The sequence below is a fragment of the Petromyzon marinus genome, chromosome 47 (assembly GCF_048934315.1).
Source record: "Petromyzon marinus isolate PM22_M1 ecotype Great Lakes invasive population chromosome 47, UKy_Petmar_22M1.pri1.0, whole genome shotgun sequence".
Classification (NCBI taxonomy): domain Eukaryota; kingdom Metazoa; phylum Chordata; class Hyperoartia; order Petromyzontiformes; family Petromyzontidae; genus Petromyzon; species Petromyzon marinus.
This window is the reverse complement of record NC_133713.1, coordinates 4,855,887-4,872,204: the sequence shown is the minus strand read 5'-3', so window position 1 is coordinate 4,872,204 and position 16,318 is coordinate 4,855,887. Positions and strand designations below refer to the sequence as shown.

The 16,318-nt window shown below is 48.1% G+C and overlaps 3 non-coding genes across 3 annotated transcripts; all 3 read right to left on the bottom strand.

Annotated features, from left to right (window-relative positions):
- Nucleotides 1-1,699: 1,699 nt before the first annotated feature.
- On the bottom strand, nt 1,700-1,890 carry LOC116952648 (U2 spliceosomal RNA). The gene has a single exon (XR_004404492.2). It is a non-coding gene; the product is annotated as a U2 spliceosomal RNA (small nuclear RNA).
- A 6,854-nt stretch (nt 1,891-8,744) lies between these two features.
- LOC116952643 (U2 spliceosomal RNA) lies at nt 8,745-8,935 on the bottom strand. Its single transcript, XR_004404487.1, has one exon. It is a non-coding gene; the product is annotated as a U2 spliceosomal RNA (small nuclear RNA).
- A 1,530-nt stretch (nt 8,936-10,465) lies between these two features.
- Nucleotides 10,466-10,656, bottom strand: LOC116952649 (U2 spliceosomal RNA). The gene has a single exon (XR_004404493.2). It is a non-coding gene; the product is annotated as a U2 spliceosomal RNA (small nuclear RNA).
- Between the last annotated feature and the right edge of the window lie 5,662 nt (nt 10,657-16,318).

Genomic DNA, 16,318 nt, shown 5'->3' with positions numbered 1-16,318 from the left:
AACTTTAATCTGTCGGTGGTGGGGTACACATACCCACAAAAACTCTCTCTACGCTATGGGGTCATACCATGATCATCATAAAATAGCAATAATCACATGTAACACAGCTATACACGTAATATGGAACATTGTTTATAGCTTGAAATTTAATTAACTTTAAGTTACAGATCGTATGTTTGTATCTAAAATATTGGCTAGTACAGTGTTAGAATTCCGCGCAATGACTTATGGGAGTGACGTAATATGGACTTCTCTACGCTATGGGTCGTACCATAATAATTACAAAACGGCTGTTTTACATGGAACACAATCTCACTCGTGATGTAAAAACAATTTACAGGTAGGAACAACAGGTTCCACACTGCCCACCAGGGATTATACTGGTGGGAACCTCCTGGTTACACCAGCCCACAGGGTTTATTGTGTCCGTCCGTCGTGCATCCAAAAATGGGAGGGGTGGGGCTGGGTGGAGAGGGGCTGGGTGGGGGGTGGGGCTGGTGGGGAGGGGAGGGTGGAGAGGGGCTGGGTTGGGAGGATGGGGCTGGGTGGGGGGTGGGAGGGGTGGGGCTGGGTGGGGGGGGACTGGGCTGGGTGGGGAGGGTGGGGCTGGGTGGGGAGGGGAGGGGAGGGTGGGAAGGGGCTGGGTGGGGAGGGGCTGGGTGGGGGGTGGGAGGGGTGGGGCTGGGTGGGGAGGGGCTGGGTGGGGGGTGGGAGGGCAGGGGCTAGGTGGGGGGTGGGAGGGATGGGGCTGGGTGGGGGGTGGGAGGGGTGGGGCTGGGTGGGGAGGGGCTGGGTGGGGGGTGGGAGGGGTGGGGCTGGGTGGGGAGGGGCTGGGTGGGGGGTGGGAGGGGAGGGGCTGGGTGGGGGGTGGGAGGGATGGGGCTGGGTGGGGGGTGGGAGGGGTGGGGCTGGGTGGGGAGGGGCTGGTCACCCCGTGGTGCCCTTATAAAACTCAACGTTTAACCAACTCACGCCGGCTTGTGCCCGCCCTCACAGCCGGGCATATTGTGCGGAATACACCACGTGGTGCCGCCGTTGACCCTGGCCATTGACCGAGCAACCCAACGTTCCTACCAGCTCCCTCCGAAGGAGAATGTGTTTTGTCTGTCTGTCGTGCATATCCGGAATTCCATCCGCATAATTGGAGTTTCGGCACTATTTTTTATCCGTATTTCGTGAGTGTTTTTAGCTTGAACAAAGTATGATATCCTCCGAACGCAAATACGCAAATCGTATGGTCATCGTCAACGCCACGTGCCCACCAAGGTCGACTGCCATGCTGTTAGACTCAATGGCTGCGCGCGGGGGGGGCAGTCGCACAACACCAAGAGCATCGCGGCCAGCGCGGTGGTGGCCCGGGTCGTGCGCGCCGAACCGGCGAGCACGCCGGTGGCGATCGCCGCGGTGTTTGTGCCGCAGCAACGGAACGGCGTCTACGCCCTGCTCGACATCGTGCACCTGGTGCGCGATTACGACAGCATCACGGAACAGCGGAGGCAAACAATACAAACGAGACAAGGAAACCGAGCAGTTCATGGGAGTACGGTGCGAAAGAAGTTCAACATGCAGCATCGGTGAGTTTGATGACACAGAAAGGGGGTAAGGCTAGGTGAGGCCACATGGTAGGTCCGATAAACATCTCATACGATGCACAAGCTGCTGCACTCTCTCTTTGTTTAACATTTTCCCTCCCCAAGCGGGGAGGTGCACCATTCCCGGAGGTACTGCAATACCGGGTTGATGCGCGGAGTGGACGGAGCAAGCCCCTATTCCATCTCCCTGTCCCAAAAATCAATTTAATATAAGGTACCACAATGTGGTACGTATCAGATATTAAACTGATAAGAACAGATACTACACTTGATCTTAGCCAAAAGGCCGAGAAGCGATAACTTTAATCTGTCGGTGGTGGGGTACACATACCCACAGATTCTCTCTCTACGCTATGGGTACCAACCGTGATTGTCACACAACAGCTATTGCAGATTCTAGATTTAAAGCTTTCGTGACTGCTAGGATCCATACTCTTTGGTTCTATTGGGTAAAGTCACGTAGGTGAAAATAAAAGAGTAGCTATTGCAGATGTAGCAGAACCATAACCGGCACATTAAAACATTGTAAATAACTTCAAATATCTGTTACGATATGAAAAGCTGATTTTTAAATCGATAATGTATAAGCATAGCACATTGTCACAATCCGGGCAATAGACGCAATGGGTTATGGGAATAGTTCTAGATTTGAAGCTTTCGTGACTGCAAGGATCCATACTCTTTGGTTCTATTCGGTAAAGTCACGTAGGTAAGCCAAGCTCAGAGTACGGCCTTTAAGCTGTGTGAGAGGGATTAAGGTGCCTCGACAAAGGAATTAGCGTAAAAAAGTAGCATTTGATTGGCGGACTTAGCATGATGAAAGGTGTAGCACGCGGCAGTGCACCTTTAAGCTGTGTGAGAGGGATTAGGGTGCCTTGACAATGGAATTAGCGTAAAAATTAGCATTTGATTGAAAGGTGTGCTACACCTGTAGGTGTAGCACACCTTCCATCATGCTAAGTCCGCCTGTAGGTGTAGCACACCTTTCATCATGCTAAGTCCGCCAATCAAATGCTAATTTTTACGCTAATTCTTTTGTCAAGGCACCTTAATCCCTCTCACACAGCTTAAAGGCCGTAGTCTGAGCTTGGCTCTGTTTCACTCCAGCGCAGTCTTCGAGACAGGCTGGTCCCTTCACCTGATGAAGGCCGCTTGTGTTGTGGCCGAAACGTCGTGATTTTTGTTGTTTTATTTTTTTTACCTACGTGACTTTACCGAATAGAACCAAAGAGTATGGGAATAGTGTCCATCCGGTCATATCGCCCAGCGCCACGTGGTGGCTCGCTGTTCACTCGTGTACGTGAATAGACGAGATTCAACGTGCTGTGGGGAGAGACAAAGACGGCCGGGAGGCTCTTCCTCTCTCTCTCTCTACCTTTGAGTTAACTTCCCCCCCCCTCTTGGTGACCCTGGAGGCTGTGTCCATCAACCGGTTTGTTTGTGAAATCGTCCCCTGGCCATCTCGTGATTCGCAGATAACCTCTCTGCCCTCTCTTGGAGATTATTATTCTGTACATTTATGGCCTTTTTACGATTTCCATCTGTGTTTGCGTGTTTTTGTTTTTTGTGTTTTTATTCATTATTTCGGGTAATTTAAAAATATATATACAAATATTATTATTGATATCAATTTTGGAAAAAGGTCGATATCCAACGTCACCACGATGCTTGTGCCAGGCCATGTGCACCTTGAGGCCACGTGAAGTGTCGAACGCCCGCTGGCAGGTCAAGGGGCAGACGCAGGTGCCACGGGTCGACTGACTGAGATGACTGAGATGACTGGCTGATGCACCACCTGTGCCCCCTACTGTGTCAACCAGCTGTGCCCTAGCCACCCGGCGCTCCGCTCTTGCTGTGAGCGTCGCTCCTCTGCCCTCCGTTGTTGTTGGAGGGCGACTACCTCCAACTGCCCAGTAGCGTCCTTCACGAGCCTCCTCCACAGAAGCCAATCTTGACACCGCTGGTACCAGTCATCGGCAAGTCCACTCAACTCCACGTCCTCCTGTACCACATCACTCCATCTCTTCTCTAGCCCGTGCCGCGCCCGTTTAGCACCCTCGATCCGGCCGAACAATAGCTGTTTCAGCATGCGGTGGCTGGGCATGCGGACTACATGACCCAGCCATCGCAGCCTTGCCCACCGGAGGAGCTCACCCACGGGACCTTTCCCAGATCTTTCAAGTATTTGTGAGCTCCTCACACAATCCAGTCTGCTTAACCGCAGGATGGATTGTAGGCAGGCCAGCCTAAATGTTTCTAACCGGCGAAGATGTTCCATTAGGGGGGTCCACGTTTCGCAAGTGTAGAGAAGGGAGGGAATGACCGTGGCCGAGAAGACCTGAAGCTTAGTGCGGAGCGACAGACCAGGTAGCTTCCACAAAGCGTTACACAACCGATGAAAAGATATTGCCGCTCGACTGATTCGGAGTGAGACCTCGGCTGTTAAACTGGAGCCGGTCATAAGCACACTGCCCAGGTATGGGAAACTCTCCACTCTCTCCACAATTGCACCATCACCAATTGGGAGTTGTGAGGGAGGAGTGTCCGATGGTACAAAATACCCAGGCAGGTGCTTAGTTTTGGTGGGGCTGATAGGTAAGGCCCCATCTCTTAGTGGCACGCTCCAGTCTCAGCAGCAGCGTCTCCAACTCCTCCTCTGAATGAGCAGCTGTTACCAAATCATCGGCATACATAACGTGGTTGAGCAATGGGGAGCCATCCCTTGACCGCACCCGGGCATCGATCAGCCTCCCATTATATGTGTACCAAATGGAGATTCCCCCGGTACAGCTATTGAAGGCTTCACAAACTACGTGGTCAAAATAGTTGTTAAATAATGTGGGAGCCAGAGGACATCCCTATCGCACCCCAAGGTGTACAGGGAATGGCTCGGACTCCCGGCCACGTAGTTTTACCCGGGCCCGCTCACCATCATAAAGGTCCTTAATGATCGTGAGCAGAGGGTCAGGTACTCCAAAAGCACGAAGAACAACCTAGAGCCCAGGCCTACTGATGGTATCATAGGCCTTGACCAGGTCAATAAAGCAGAGATGTAAGTCTTGCTGGAATTCCCTACACCTCTGCTGTAGCAGACGGACAGAAAATATGGCATCTGTGCAGGACCGCCCTTTCCTGAAACCGCATTGGGGCTCCACAAGCCTCTCCTCAGCATGCCTGGCAAGGCGATGTTGAATAATCCTTGCCAGGACCTTTCCCGGCACACTGAGGAGTGAGATGCCCCTGTAGTTGTTACAGTCTGTGCGGTCCCCCTTCCAAAAGAGGGGGACCACCGGGGTATCCTTCCAATCCTGCGGAACCTGTCCAATGGTCCAGACTCTTGTTATGATGTCATATAGGGCAGTCTGTGCACAAACGCCACCCTCCCTCAGCATTTCGCTTGAGAGATCATCTCTGCCCGCTGCCTTTCCTTGTCTCAGACTCCGGATCGCCTTCAGTACTTCCTCAACAGATGGCACTTCAGCCAGCCACTCACAGGCGGTGACTTCTTCCAATATTTGAGGCACCGCAGCCTCAGTAGGGTCATCCTCACTTTGTGCCACGATGTTTTCCTGGCTGAGGGATTTCCCTCCCCCAGGACCTCACAGAAATGCTCAGCAAATCTGCAAACCTGTTCCTGGGGGTTGGAGATTGGATCACCGTTTTTCCCCCTAATGATGGTAATAGGTGTGGCGCTGCAGGTTACTTTTTTGATGGAGTTAAATAGAGATTTGTGATCGTGGGCCACTGCAACCCGCGACCACCACCCATCCTTGCAGCGCCTCACGGCTCTCTGAACCTCCGAGCGAAGGCTGCAGTAAGCCTCCTCATTCTCTGACGTGGGATTCTGTAGCCGATGACAGTGGGCCTGTCGCTTTTTCTCAACCATCCTGAACACCTCTGTCAGCCAGGGTCTCTGGGGAGGTCTGGACCGCGTACCCAAAGCAGCCATTGCAGCTGCATGAGTCACAGTCCTAAACCTCGCCCATTTACCCTCGACATCAGGAGTGGGGGACGATGCCAACCCCAGCCGCAGGCGATGATGAAATTCTCGCTTGCAACTTTCATCAGATAACTGAGATAACTACACCCACCACCGGAGCGTAAGAATGGCAGGCGCATCTTACAGATGACAAGTCGATGGTCAGAGGGCAGATCAGCTCTACGGTAGGACCTGGTGTCAAGGACATGGGCTCGCATCCGCTGGTCCGTCACTATGTAGTCCAGCAGCTTGAACCCGGCATGCATCTATGATGTTGTGTGGATGCGCCGATGCCCGAACATCGTGTTGGTAATTACAAGCCATGGGCTGCACAAAAATCTAGTAGCCTCCTACCGTTGTTATTGAGCTGATCCGGCCCATGCCCTCCAATCACTCCAGACCAGGTGCCAGCATCATGACCACCCAACAAGATGACTCTATCCCAAGGTGCCACTTCAATGACAGGAGGTCATAGAACGCATCTGACTCATCGGCTTTGCTTGCATCCCTCCACGGATGTTCGTCTTCGGTGGGGGGTAACCACGCCTCCGATTGATGGGAAGGCGAGCCCAAAGTATTCTGCTGCCCCGAGTATACCCCAACCGGTCCACCAGACCTCCTGAATGCCACAGAGATCCAGGCGGTACTGGTCCAGCTCCCGACAGAGGAGTGGCAGCAGGGAGTGTTCGAACATTCCACGTGGCCAAACGACGTGTCTTATCGTTGTTTCTGGAGGAGCCCCGATGGCAGAGATTCAATCTCCTGGCTCCGCCAATTGTGGTGTGGTTTGGCCTGCCACAACTGGGCCACCGGCACAAGCTTATTAGTTACAGAGCCCCCTCATGACCCCTGTTGTGGTCACGTACGCCATGAGGAGAGGCACCAATCGGAATTGGCCCTCCACCCCCACAGCATTGTCCACGACACAGTTGCCAGTCGGGCACCGCGAGGAGGTAGGGGGTTGTTTTGCCGGACTCTTTCTCTACGCCATGGGTACCAACCGTGATTGTCACACAACAGCTATTGCAGATGTAGCAGAACCATAACCGGCACATTAAAACATTGTAATTAACTTCAAATATCTGATACGATATGGAAAGCTGATTTTTAAATCGATAATGTATAAGCATAGCACATTGTCACAATGCGGGCAATAGACGCAATGGGTTATGGGAATTGTGTCCATTCCGGTCATATCGCCCAGCGCCACGTGGTGGCGCGCTGTTCAGTCGTGTACGTGAATAGACGAGATTCAACATCAAGCATCTTCTAATCGCTAAATATTTTAATGAATTGAACCATAAGCCCCCGGCTCTCGCATAAACATTATATTATAATGTAAACAAAAACTTTGCTCTTTTTCACCAAGGATGGTGGCAAGTGTTGTCTTGTCAAACTATGCCTTTAAAACTGAAAACCACTTACCTGCAGTACCTCCATTTAAATACACTATCGAAAAAATAATATACAGCCCTTTGTCAATCATCATTTTTCTCACTGTAGATTTGTGAACACACTTTGGTAAACAGTACTTAAACTAGTACGCGTTTTCAATGCGCTGTTCATATTGTAGCAAGCGTTCATACCAATGTTACTCTACAGAGTAGTGGGTCGCCGCTCCTCTTATCCGCATTGATACGAGCGGTATGTGGGGACTATGGCTTAACCGCAAAAAAAACGTATCTGTACAGATGCATACAGACAAGAAAGTATTATCAAACAGGAGGTGCAACGCATCTCATCTGTTAAATATCTGCAGGTAATAGGATTGTCATCGATTGATCCTGCCTGCAAACATTGGCAGGTCACAATTAATAATGAAGATTAGAGAGCGAGCAGTTTCGCTGTATTATGCATACCGTTATGACAAATAAAGGACTTAAGTCGTGTCGGCAGTTTGAGCAGCTTTGGTTAAGGCTTGTTATGATCCTGCCCATACCCGAGCATGGAGTGCTTTCGCTTGTTCAGCTCTTGTGCGCATTCGTCCTCGCTGCTGTGCTTGAACACGGCGTGGCAACAGAATAATCCGCGCCAGGCGGGCCTCGGCGTTTATGTGCGTGGTGGGACGGAGTCGCAAAAATTTAAATGAATAAATTACGATTTTTCCTTCCGTTTATTCGGTACCCCGGGGTCCCGCCACAAGGTTCAGTCGTTCAATTTACACTTCACAGCGTCTCCACGTGCGGTCACATGGGGAGCGGTGGTGCATCGGTGATCGCGCTGCGCTACAAACGCGGCCTACCCGAGTTCGATTCCCGCTCGGCCCAACACCAGTGACGATTATCTGAGCAGGTCCTGTGCCTCCCCTATGTCGACTCAGCCTAAAAAAACCTAAATATGATCTGCTTTGTTGTCTAAACAGCGTCACTAGAGACAAAGGCGGCTGGGCGTGGTTGCTGGCTACTCACCCCCTCGTGCGCCGTGCCGTCTTTCATAAGTACTCGCTAACATACTTTGCCCGAGCAGTCTGTTGCAGGCTATACGGGGGATCTTTGCTTGTAATCATGGCTACAGTCTATTCAACGTCGAGTCTTACATAGGCATCAACTTGTCTAAGAATTCTTGATACTAATTCCACAGGTTATGTAGCAGCAAACAATACAAACGAGAGAATGGAACCGAGCAGATCAGTTGGAGTTGTCTCCGTACGGTGCGAAAGAAGTTCAACATACAACACGCATGATTTCAAGCTTTCGTGACTGCAGGAATCCATACTCTTTGGTTCTTTCTTATAAAATAAATCACGACGTTTCGGGCGCAACACAAGCGTCAGGTGGGAAAGCATGGTCTGCTGCTGAGGCAGACTGTTTGAAAAGGTTTGAAATGGGCGTAGCGCAAGGATCATACAGAAGTGTCCGGGGCGAGTGATGTTAAAGTGAGAAATTAGGAACTTGGTCTCAGCAGCAGTGCATGCCTTCCCACCTGATGACGGACGCTTGTGTTGCGCCCGAAACGCCGTGATTTTTTTTAATTTTAAACCTACGTGACTTTACCGAAAGAACTAAAGAGTTTACACCATGCAGTGTCGGTGAGTTTGATGACACAGATGGGCCCAAGCCTGGTGATGAGTTTTGACTTAGAAGGCGTTAGAGACCACAATGTTGAGTAAACATCTCATACGATGCACAAGCTGCTGCACTCTCTCTTTGTTTAACATTTTCCCTCCCCAAGCGGGGAGGTGCACCATTCCCGGAGGTACTGCAATACCGGGTTGATGCGCGGAGTGGACGGAGCAAGCCCCTATTCCATCTCCCTGTCCCAAAAATCAATTTAATATAAGGTACCACAATGTGGTACGTATCAGATATTAAACTGATAAGAACAGATACTACACTTGATCTTAGCCAAAAGGCCGAGAAGCGATAACTTCAACCGGTCGGTGGTGGGGTACAAATACCCACAGAAACTCTCTCTACGCTATGGGGTCATACCATGATCATCATAAAACAGCAATGATCACATGTAACACAGTTATACACTGAACATGGAACATTGTTATATCTTTAAATTTTATAACATGAAGTCACAGATCGTGTGTTTGTATCGAAAATATTAAATCATTAGAATATCGCGCACAGACTTCTGGGAATGACGTCACCGCGCTTCCCTTCGTTATGGGCCGTACCGTAATGAATACAAAACGGATTTTTCACAATCTCACTCGTGATGTAATAATATTTTAAACAGCTTTATATTTAAATTCGGATATCTGCTGTTTGTACCGTATATAAACATAGCAAATTATTAGCATCCCACCAGACGCTAATGGTGTTTCGGTCATACCGTCTTTCACCGAGGCGGAATGACCGACAACACTGCCGTGGGGTGCGATCGCGTGCTCAGCCCGGCGTCTAGGCCAGACCGAGGCTTCGGCCTGGCCTAGACGCCGGGTTCCCAAACAATGAATGACTCGGAGAGCTACACCAATAAGTGATGGGGAACTCTGACAACCCACACACAGAGTGGCTCTACGAGTCTCGGTGACTCCGAAATGTCGGATCCCATATACACCACAGAGTGGCTACTGTGAATCCGGAATATCGGATCCCATATACACCACAGAGTGGCCCATTGAGCCACTGAATCCGGGATTTAGGATCCCATATACCACCTCTGTCCACGGCACGGAGCGAATTCCACTCTTCAGCTACAAACGAACGCAGGTGCCGAACTCAGAAACTCCACGTGCGACATCGACATTTACAATCTATATAAACTAAGAGTGCGGCTGTATGAGTCTTGGTCAAACGAAATATGGGATCCTATGAGACTATTTGGGAAAATGAATTTCTTTACAACCGTTTTTTATGTTTAGTTTGTTAGACTTTCCTCGCACCTCCGATTAGCACGGTTGTCCAGGTACGCCGCGAAATAGTTTGACATACATATATATCTTGAATTGGCATACAAACAAGGAAGGAATGCTGGTTGATAGGCAGCTAAAACAAGGCAAACAGAGGGTTGGCAGGGCAGAGACAAGTTTACGGGGAGGGCAGATATGCAGGGTTGGCAGGTAGGACAGACAGCCAACACACATTCGAGGTTGGCATGCATTCTGCACTTTCCGACATTGGTTCTAACCATTGGGCCAACGTTCCATGTTTACTGGGGCAGTCAACGGGATGAGGCAGCAACCACCACGCTCAGAACTGCAAAATAAAGGGGCATCGCTCAGAAATTAAGAACTTGGCTTCAGCAGCAGACCATGCCTTCCCACCTGATGACTTTACCTGGTGACTTTACCGAAAGAACTAAAGAGTTTACACCATGCAGTATCGGTGAGTTATGACACAGATGGGCCCAAGCCTGGTGATGAGTGCGTTAGAGGCCCCATTTCATACGATGCACAAGCTGTTGCACTCTCTCTTTGTTTAACATTTTCCCTCCCCAAGCGGGGAGGTGCACCATTCCCGGAGGTACTGCAATACCGGGTTGATGCGCGGAGTGGACGGAGCAAGCCCCTATTCCATCTCCCTGTCCCAAAAATCAATTTAATATAAGGTACCACAATGTGGTACGTATCAGATATTAAACTGATAAGAACAGATACTACACTTGATCTTAGCCAAAAGGCCGAGAAGCGATAACTTCAACCTGTCGGTGGTGGGGTACAAATACCCACAGAAACTCTCTCTACGCTATGGGGTCATACCATGATCATCATAAAACAGCTATAATCACATGTAACACAGCTATAAACGTAATATGGAACATTGTTGTAGCTTTAAATTTTATAACATTAAGTCACAGATCGTGTGTTTGTATCGAAAATATTACATTGTTAGAATATCACGCACTGACTTCTGGGAGTGACGTCACCGGGCTTCCCCGGTATGAGCCGTACCGTAATGAATACAAAACGGCTATTTCACAATCTCACTCGTGATGTAATAATATTTTAAGCAGCTTTATATTTAAATTCGGATATCTGCTGTTTGTACCGTATATAAACATGGCAAATTATTAGCATCCCACCAGACGCTAATGGTGTTTCGGTCATACCGTCTTTCACCTAGGCGGTATGACCGATCGCGTGCCCGGCCCGGCGTCTAGGCCAGGCCGAGGCTTCGGCCTGGCCTAGACGCCGGGTTCCCAAACAATGAATGACTCGGAGAGCTACACCAAGAAGGGATGGGGAACCCTGACAACCCACACACAGAGTGGCTCTACGAGTCTCGGTGACTCCGGAATGTCGGATCCCATATACACCACAGAGTGGCTACTGTGAATCCGGGATATAGGATCCCATATACACCACAGAGTGGCCCATTGAGCCACTGCGAATCCGGGATATAGGATCCCATATACACCACAGAGTGGCTACTGTGAATCCGGAATATAGGATCCCATATACACCACAGAGTGGCCCATTGAGCCACTGTGAATCCGGGATATAGGATCCCATATACACCATAGAGTGGCTACTGTGAATCCAGAATATCGGATCCCATATACACCACAGAGTGGCCCATTGAGCCACTGAATCCGGAATATAGGATCCCACATACCACCTCTGTCCACGGCACGGAGCGATTTCCACTCTTCAGCTACAAACGAACGCTGGTGCCGAACTCAGAAACTCCACGTGCGACATCGACATTTACAATCTATATAAACTAAGAGTGCGGCTCTATGAGTCTTGGTCAAACGAAATATGGGATCCTATGAAACTATTTGGGAAAACGAAATTCTTTACAACCGTTGTTAGACTTTCCTCGCACCTCCGATTAGCACGGTTGTCCACGTACGCCGCGAAATAGTTTGACATAAATATATATCTTGAATTGGCATACAGACAAGGAAGGAATGCTGGTTGATAGGCAGCTAAAACAAGGCAGACAGAGGGTTGGCAGGGCAGAGACAAGTTTACGGGGAGGGCAGATATGCAGGGTTGGCAGGTAGGACAGACAGCCAACACACATTCGAGGTTGGCATGCATTCTGCACTTTCCGACATTGGTTCTAACCATTGGGCCAACGTTGGGCCAACGTTCCATGTTTACTGGGGCAGTCAACGGGATGAGGCAGCAACCACCACGCTCAGAACTGCAAAATAAAGGGGCATCGCTCATCCACACTAAGCCAGCATCTTCAATCCCAGGCCACGCTGGTGACAAGTCGCAATGAAAAAAAATGACACAAAAATATTAGAAGCCATGGAAACGATGCAGCAATCACAATACTGTACAGAGTTTAACACGTAGGCTTTCGCGACCAATATCATCCATAATAGAGGTTTTTTTGGGTTAGATCGTGTAAATATATAAATGTGTCGTTAAAACCCGCCACCACCCGACACAGCCAACTAGTAAGGGTTGTCACGTAAACAGAACGTGCCAATTCCTCACTAGTACAGCACACAAGGTGTGTTGGAGAGCCAAGCCACGACATTTACAAACCGAGTACGACGTTTCGCCAGTAATCACAACTAGCTTCATCAGGCGACAGCCACATTTGTGGAGAAGTCTTACTGTTTCGTTCCTTATATAGAGGCGTAGATGTGTTGACCACGCAGCTGCGCTCTTGCACAATGTGTGTGGGGGGGGGGATTGCTTAGGCAACATACATTATGCATGTGCATTATGCGAGCCCTTTGAATTTGTCCTTCCTCTCTATTGTGTTTATGAGTTATTAACAACATATACACGTTATCTGCTAATATTTTATTGTATAATTGGATGAACATAGAAACAAATGAGACGTCAATATAAATAGCAAGGTCTTGTTTGCAATTTTTTTTTTATTTTTATAGTTTGCTATGAGACGTATCCAGTGGCGGATCGTGACATTTCCACTAGATGGGGCTATTGTGAGTGACTTCTGAAAATATGGTGTTCTATGATCATAGGTTTTTCCCCTTTTTTTTGGCAACAAAACAGGTTTTATATTTTTTTAAAATTGTTTCCCTTATACGTGACTTTACCGAAAGAAGCAAGAATATAGGTGTTAAGATGTTAAAACACCAAACTGAAACCTTTTACAAGGAATCATGTCTGCATTAACCACAATGCTTGTGGTCAGAATGCAACCAAAACATACTCTGATTATACTTGCATTATCCTTGAAACTGATTGGTCCACACCAGAGACAGCTTTCTTTTGAGCCTCGTCTCAAACGGTGTTCATTAAGAAAAACCTCGTCATGTTATTGGCCTTCCCGTGACAGTGATATCACTGTCTTATCTACCAACGATAGGCATTTATAAACAATACGACACAAAACAACAAAGCAATCAAATTCTGTTCGTTGCATAATGCTTCGTTTGCTGCACCTGCTGTCATTGATGTTGTTTCCTCTGAGAGTGTGTAAGCCGTGAGCTGCTGCTATATTTGCACACTGCAACCTCTCGTTTGTGACATCGTCATCACAGCCATGGGTGCCTTTTTCACTGCCAAACGGCGTGGCAAAAATGCGAAGTTCGTCACATAGAACAGGGATGGGGAACCTTTTTTTCTGCCAAGGGCCATTTGGATATTTATGACATCATTCCCGGGCCATACAAAAATGATCAACTTAAAAATGAGCCTGTTATATTTGTTCAAACATTTAATTAACTCGCCCCTAATGTGATGGCTGGAACTGCTTCTCTTTGGTGAGGCGTGTGATGATGTTAGCTGGTATTGATGATGTTGTTGCTACTCGCAACTGCTTTTCCAGGTTTGCTCTACCTAGATTTATTGAATTTCGAGTCCCGTCTGCGGTTGCCTTGGCAGGGCCACAACAAATGATTTCGCGGGCCCTATACGGCCCGCGGGCCGGACGTTCCCCACCCCTGGGGGAGGGGGGGGGGACGTCCGGCCCGAGACCTCCCCGAGGCAAACATTTGGCTGTGGCGTTGCAGCGGTTACGAATGTGAACAACTTAAAATGTTACGTTCATTAGGAAATTCACGTTGAAAGAATCATCACATTTTTAATTGTTTTTAATAAACGCAACAAAATAATTTACAGAAATGTATGTTTCATTAGAAAAATGTTTTATCATCCCCATCTGCTTGGTGGAGCGGCGCGCCACCGCCCCCTAGTGGACGAACCGCGCCTGGACTATTCATTACTTCACTATCATTCCGTGCATCAATCCGAACCGTGATAGGCAAGGACCCGTGCCGTGCTGGCACGGCTCGGCAGGACTAGGCACGTGTAGCCGTTCCCGCCCTGTGCCTCTTCTCCTCCCGCGAATCCCAACGAGGGGAACAGGTCGGCTAAATAAACAGCAATAAATTTAATAAAGAGCCGAGATGATGAGTCGGTTACTACGCGTTGTGCACCAGGAGTTTGTGAAACGGCGACTGCGTGTCTGCAATAGCGATCATAAACACCCTCCCACGTCACGTTCACAGCATCTCAATGTCTCTGTTAATTGGATTGAGCGCCAGTGTTAATATTCTAGACCCAATTATTATGAGTATTTTATATATTGAAATCAACTTTAACATCAATGTCTTAATTGTGCATACCTTCATTACAACCATCAACAAGTCAATTAACAGGCAATTAACATGACAGAGTTCCTGTCAATATATTCACATTCAAGTAATATAAATTTTACAGTTGTATATTACTACTGTCTTAGCCAGGCAAAAGTTTTCGATAAATATAATTAACCTGATATGATTTTTTAAGATTTGTATCTACGATCAGACACGAACAACTACTCCAATAATGTGTAATTTTCCAGAAGAAAATAAACTGTTGACGACTTTATTAAACTTCTTATATTTAAAGACGTATCCATCAGAAACTGCTCAATTTAATGATTCTGTTCTTTTTTTTATTAGAAAGGACAAACATTTATGATCTTAATACTCTATGAGGGGAAGCTTCTATCTTTTACCGTTTTCGAATTATTCAGATTTGAACTTAATCTGTGAATTTTTCGTTCAAATCCGCTTTAGGGGCCGTCCATAAATGACGTCACGCACCTAGGGGGGGCGTCACAAAAAGTCAGACCCCCCCTCAAATATGACGTCACAAAGCTCTGCCCCCCCGCCCCAAAAATAAAACATGCTTCAAATCGCTTTAAACTATTGTCATTGTAGTGCGTATTTAATGTGGCGCTGCACTCTGATGTTGTAGGAGAAAACATTTATTAAAAAGTCTATTTAATTAAGTAGAACGTGTTGTCTATATTTATTTAAAGTTGCGCATTATGACGTGACGTCACATTTCTAAACTCACCCCCCCTCGTCACACATCGTCACAAATGTCTGACCCCCCCCACCCCTAGGTGCATGACGTCATTTATGAACGGCCCCTTAATCCGAAATATATATTTAAAAAATTTAAAGATAGAACAATGGTTCTCACATTATTTGTATTTGCTGTTTAATGCTCTATCAAACGAAAACAACCCGTATTCTTATTTTTTGAAAGGTTTCTGAATGACGCACAAATATTTTCATGGGGCACTTAAAATCGAGATTTGGATTTTCAGATGTTTCCTGTTTGTGTCCAAATTTCAGCTTTCTACCTTGTCGGAAAGCAGCATCGAGGTTTTGGAGACGTACATACAGATTCAAGTATTTATTACCTACTTTAATCACCCAGAAATGTCTGTCCGTCCCGTGCGTGACGTCACTCCACATGAGGCCCACCCCCCCGCCTGACGTCACTCCACATGAGGCCCACCCCCCCGCCTGACGTCACTCCACATGAGGCCCACTCCCCTTCATTAATATTCATGAGTGGATGGATTTTTACACTAACGCAAAGGAAGGTCGAGCTGAATTAAATAATTTATTTCGCAAAATCGCCTCAAATATGACGTTTCTTTACAGAAAGTGACGGTATAAAATGAATCTACGCAGCACAGTGCTACATCCGTGCGTGACGTCACTGCAAAAAAGCCCCCTCCCCCCCGTCATTAATATTCATGCCCGCGTGTAAATTCACACTAACGCACAAGGTCGCTCACTCCACATGCTGCACTCCTCCCTTCATTAATAATCATGAGCGGGTGACGTCACTCCACATGCCGCACCCCTCCACAATAACCATGAGGGGGTGACGTCACTCCAGAAGGCCGCACCCCTCCACAATAACCATGAGGGGGTGACGTCACTCCACATGCCGCACCCCTCCACAATAACCATGAGGGGGTGACGTCACTCTACATGCCGCACCCCTCCACAATAACCATTAGTGGGTGACGTCACTCCACTACAACCCCCCCTCCCTCCCTCAATAATCAAGAGCTGAACAATTTTCCTACTTAATATTTCACATTTACTGCAACATACACCCGTACTA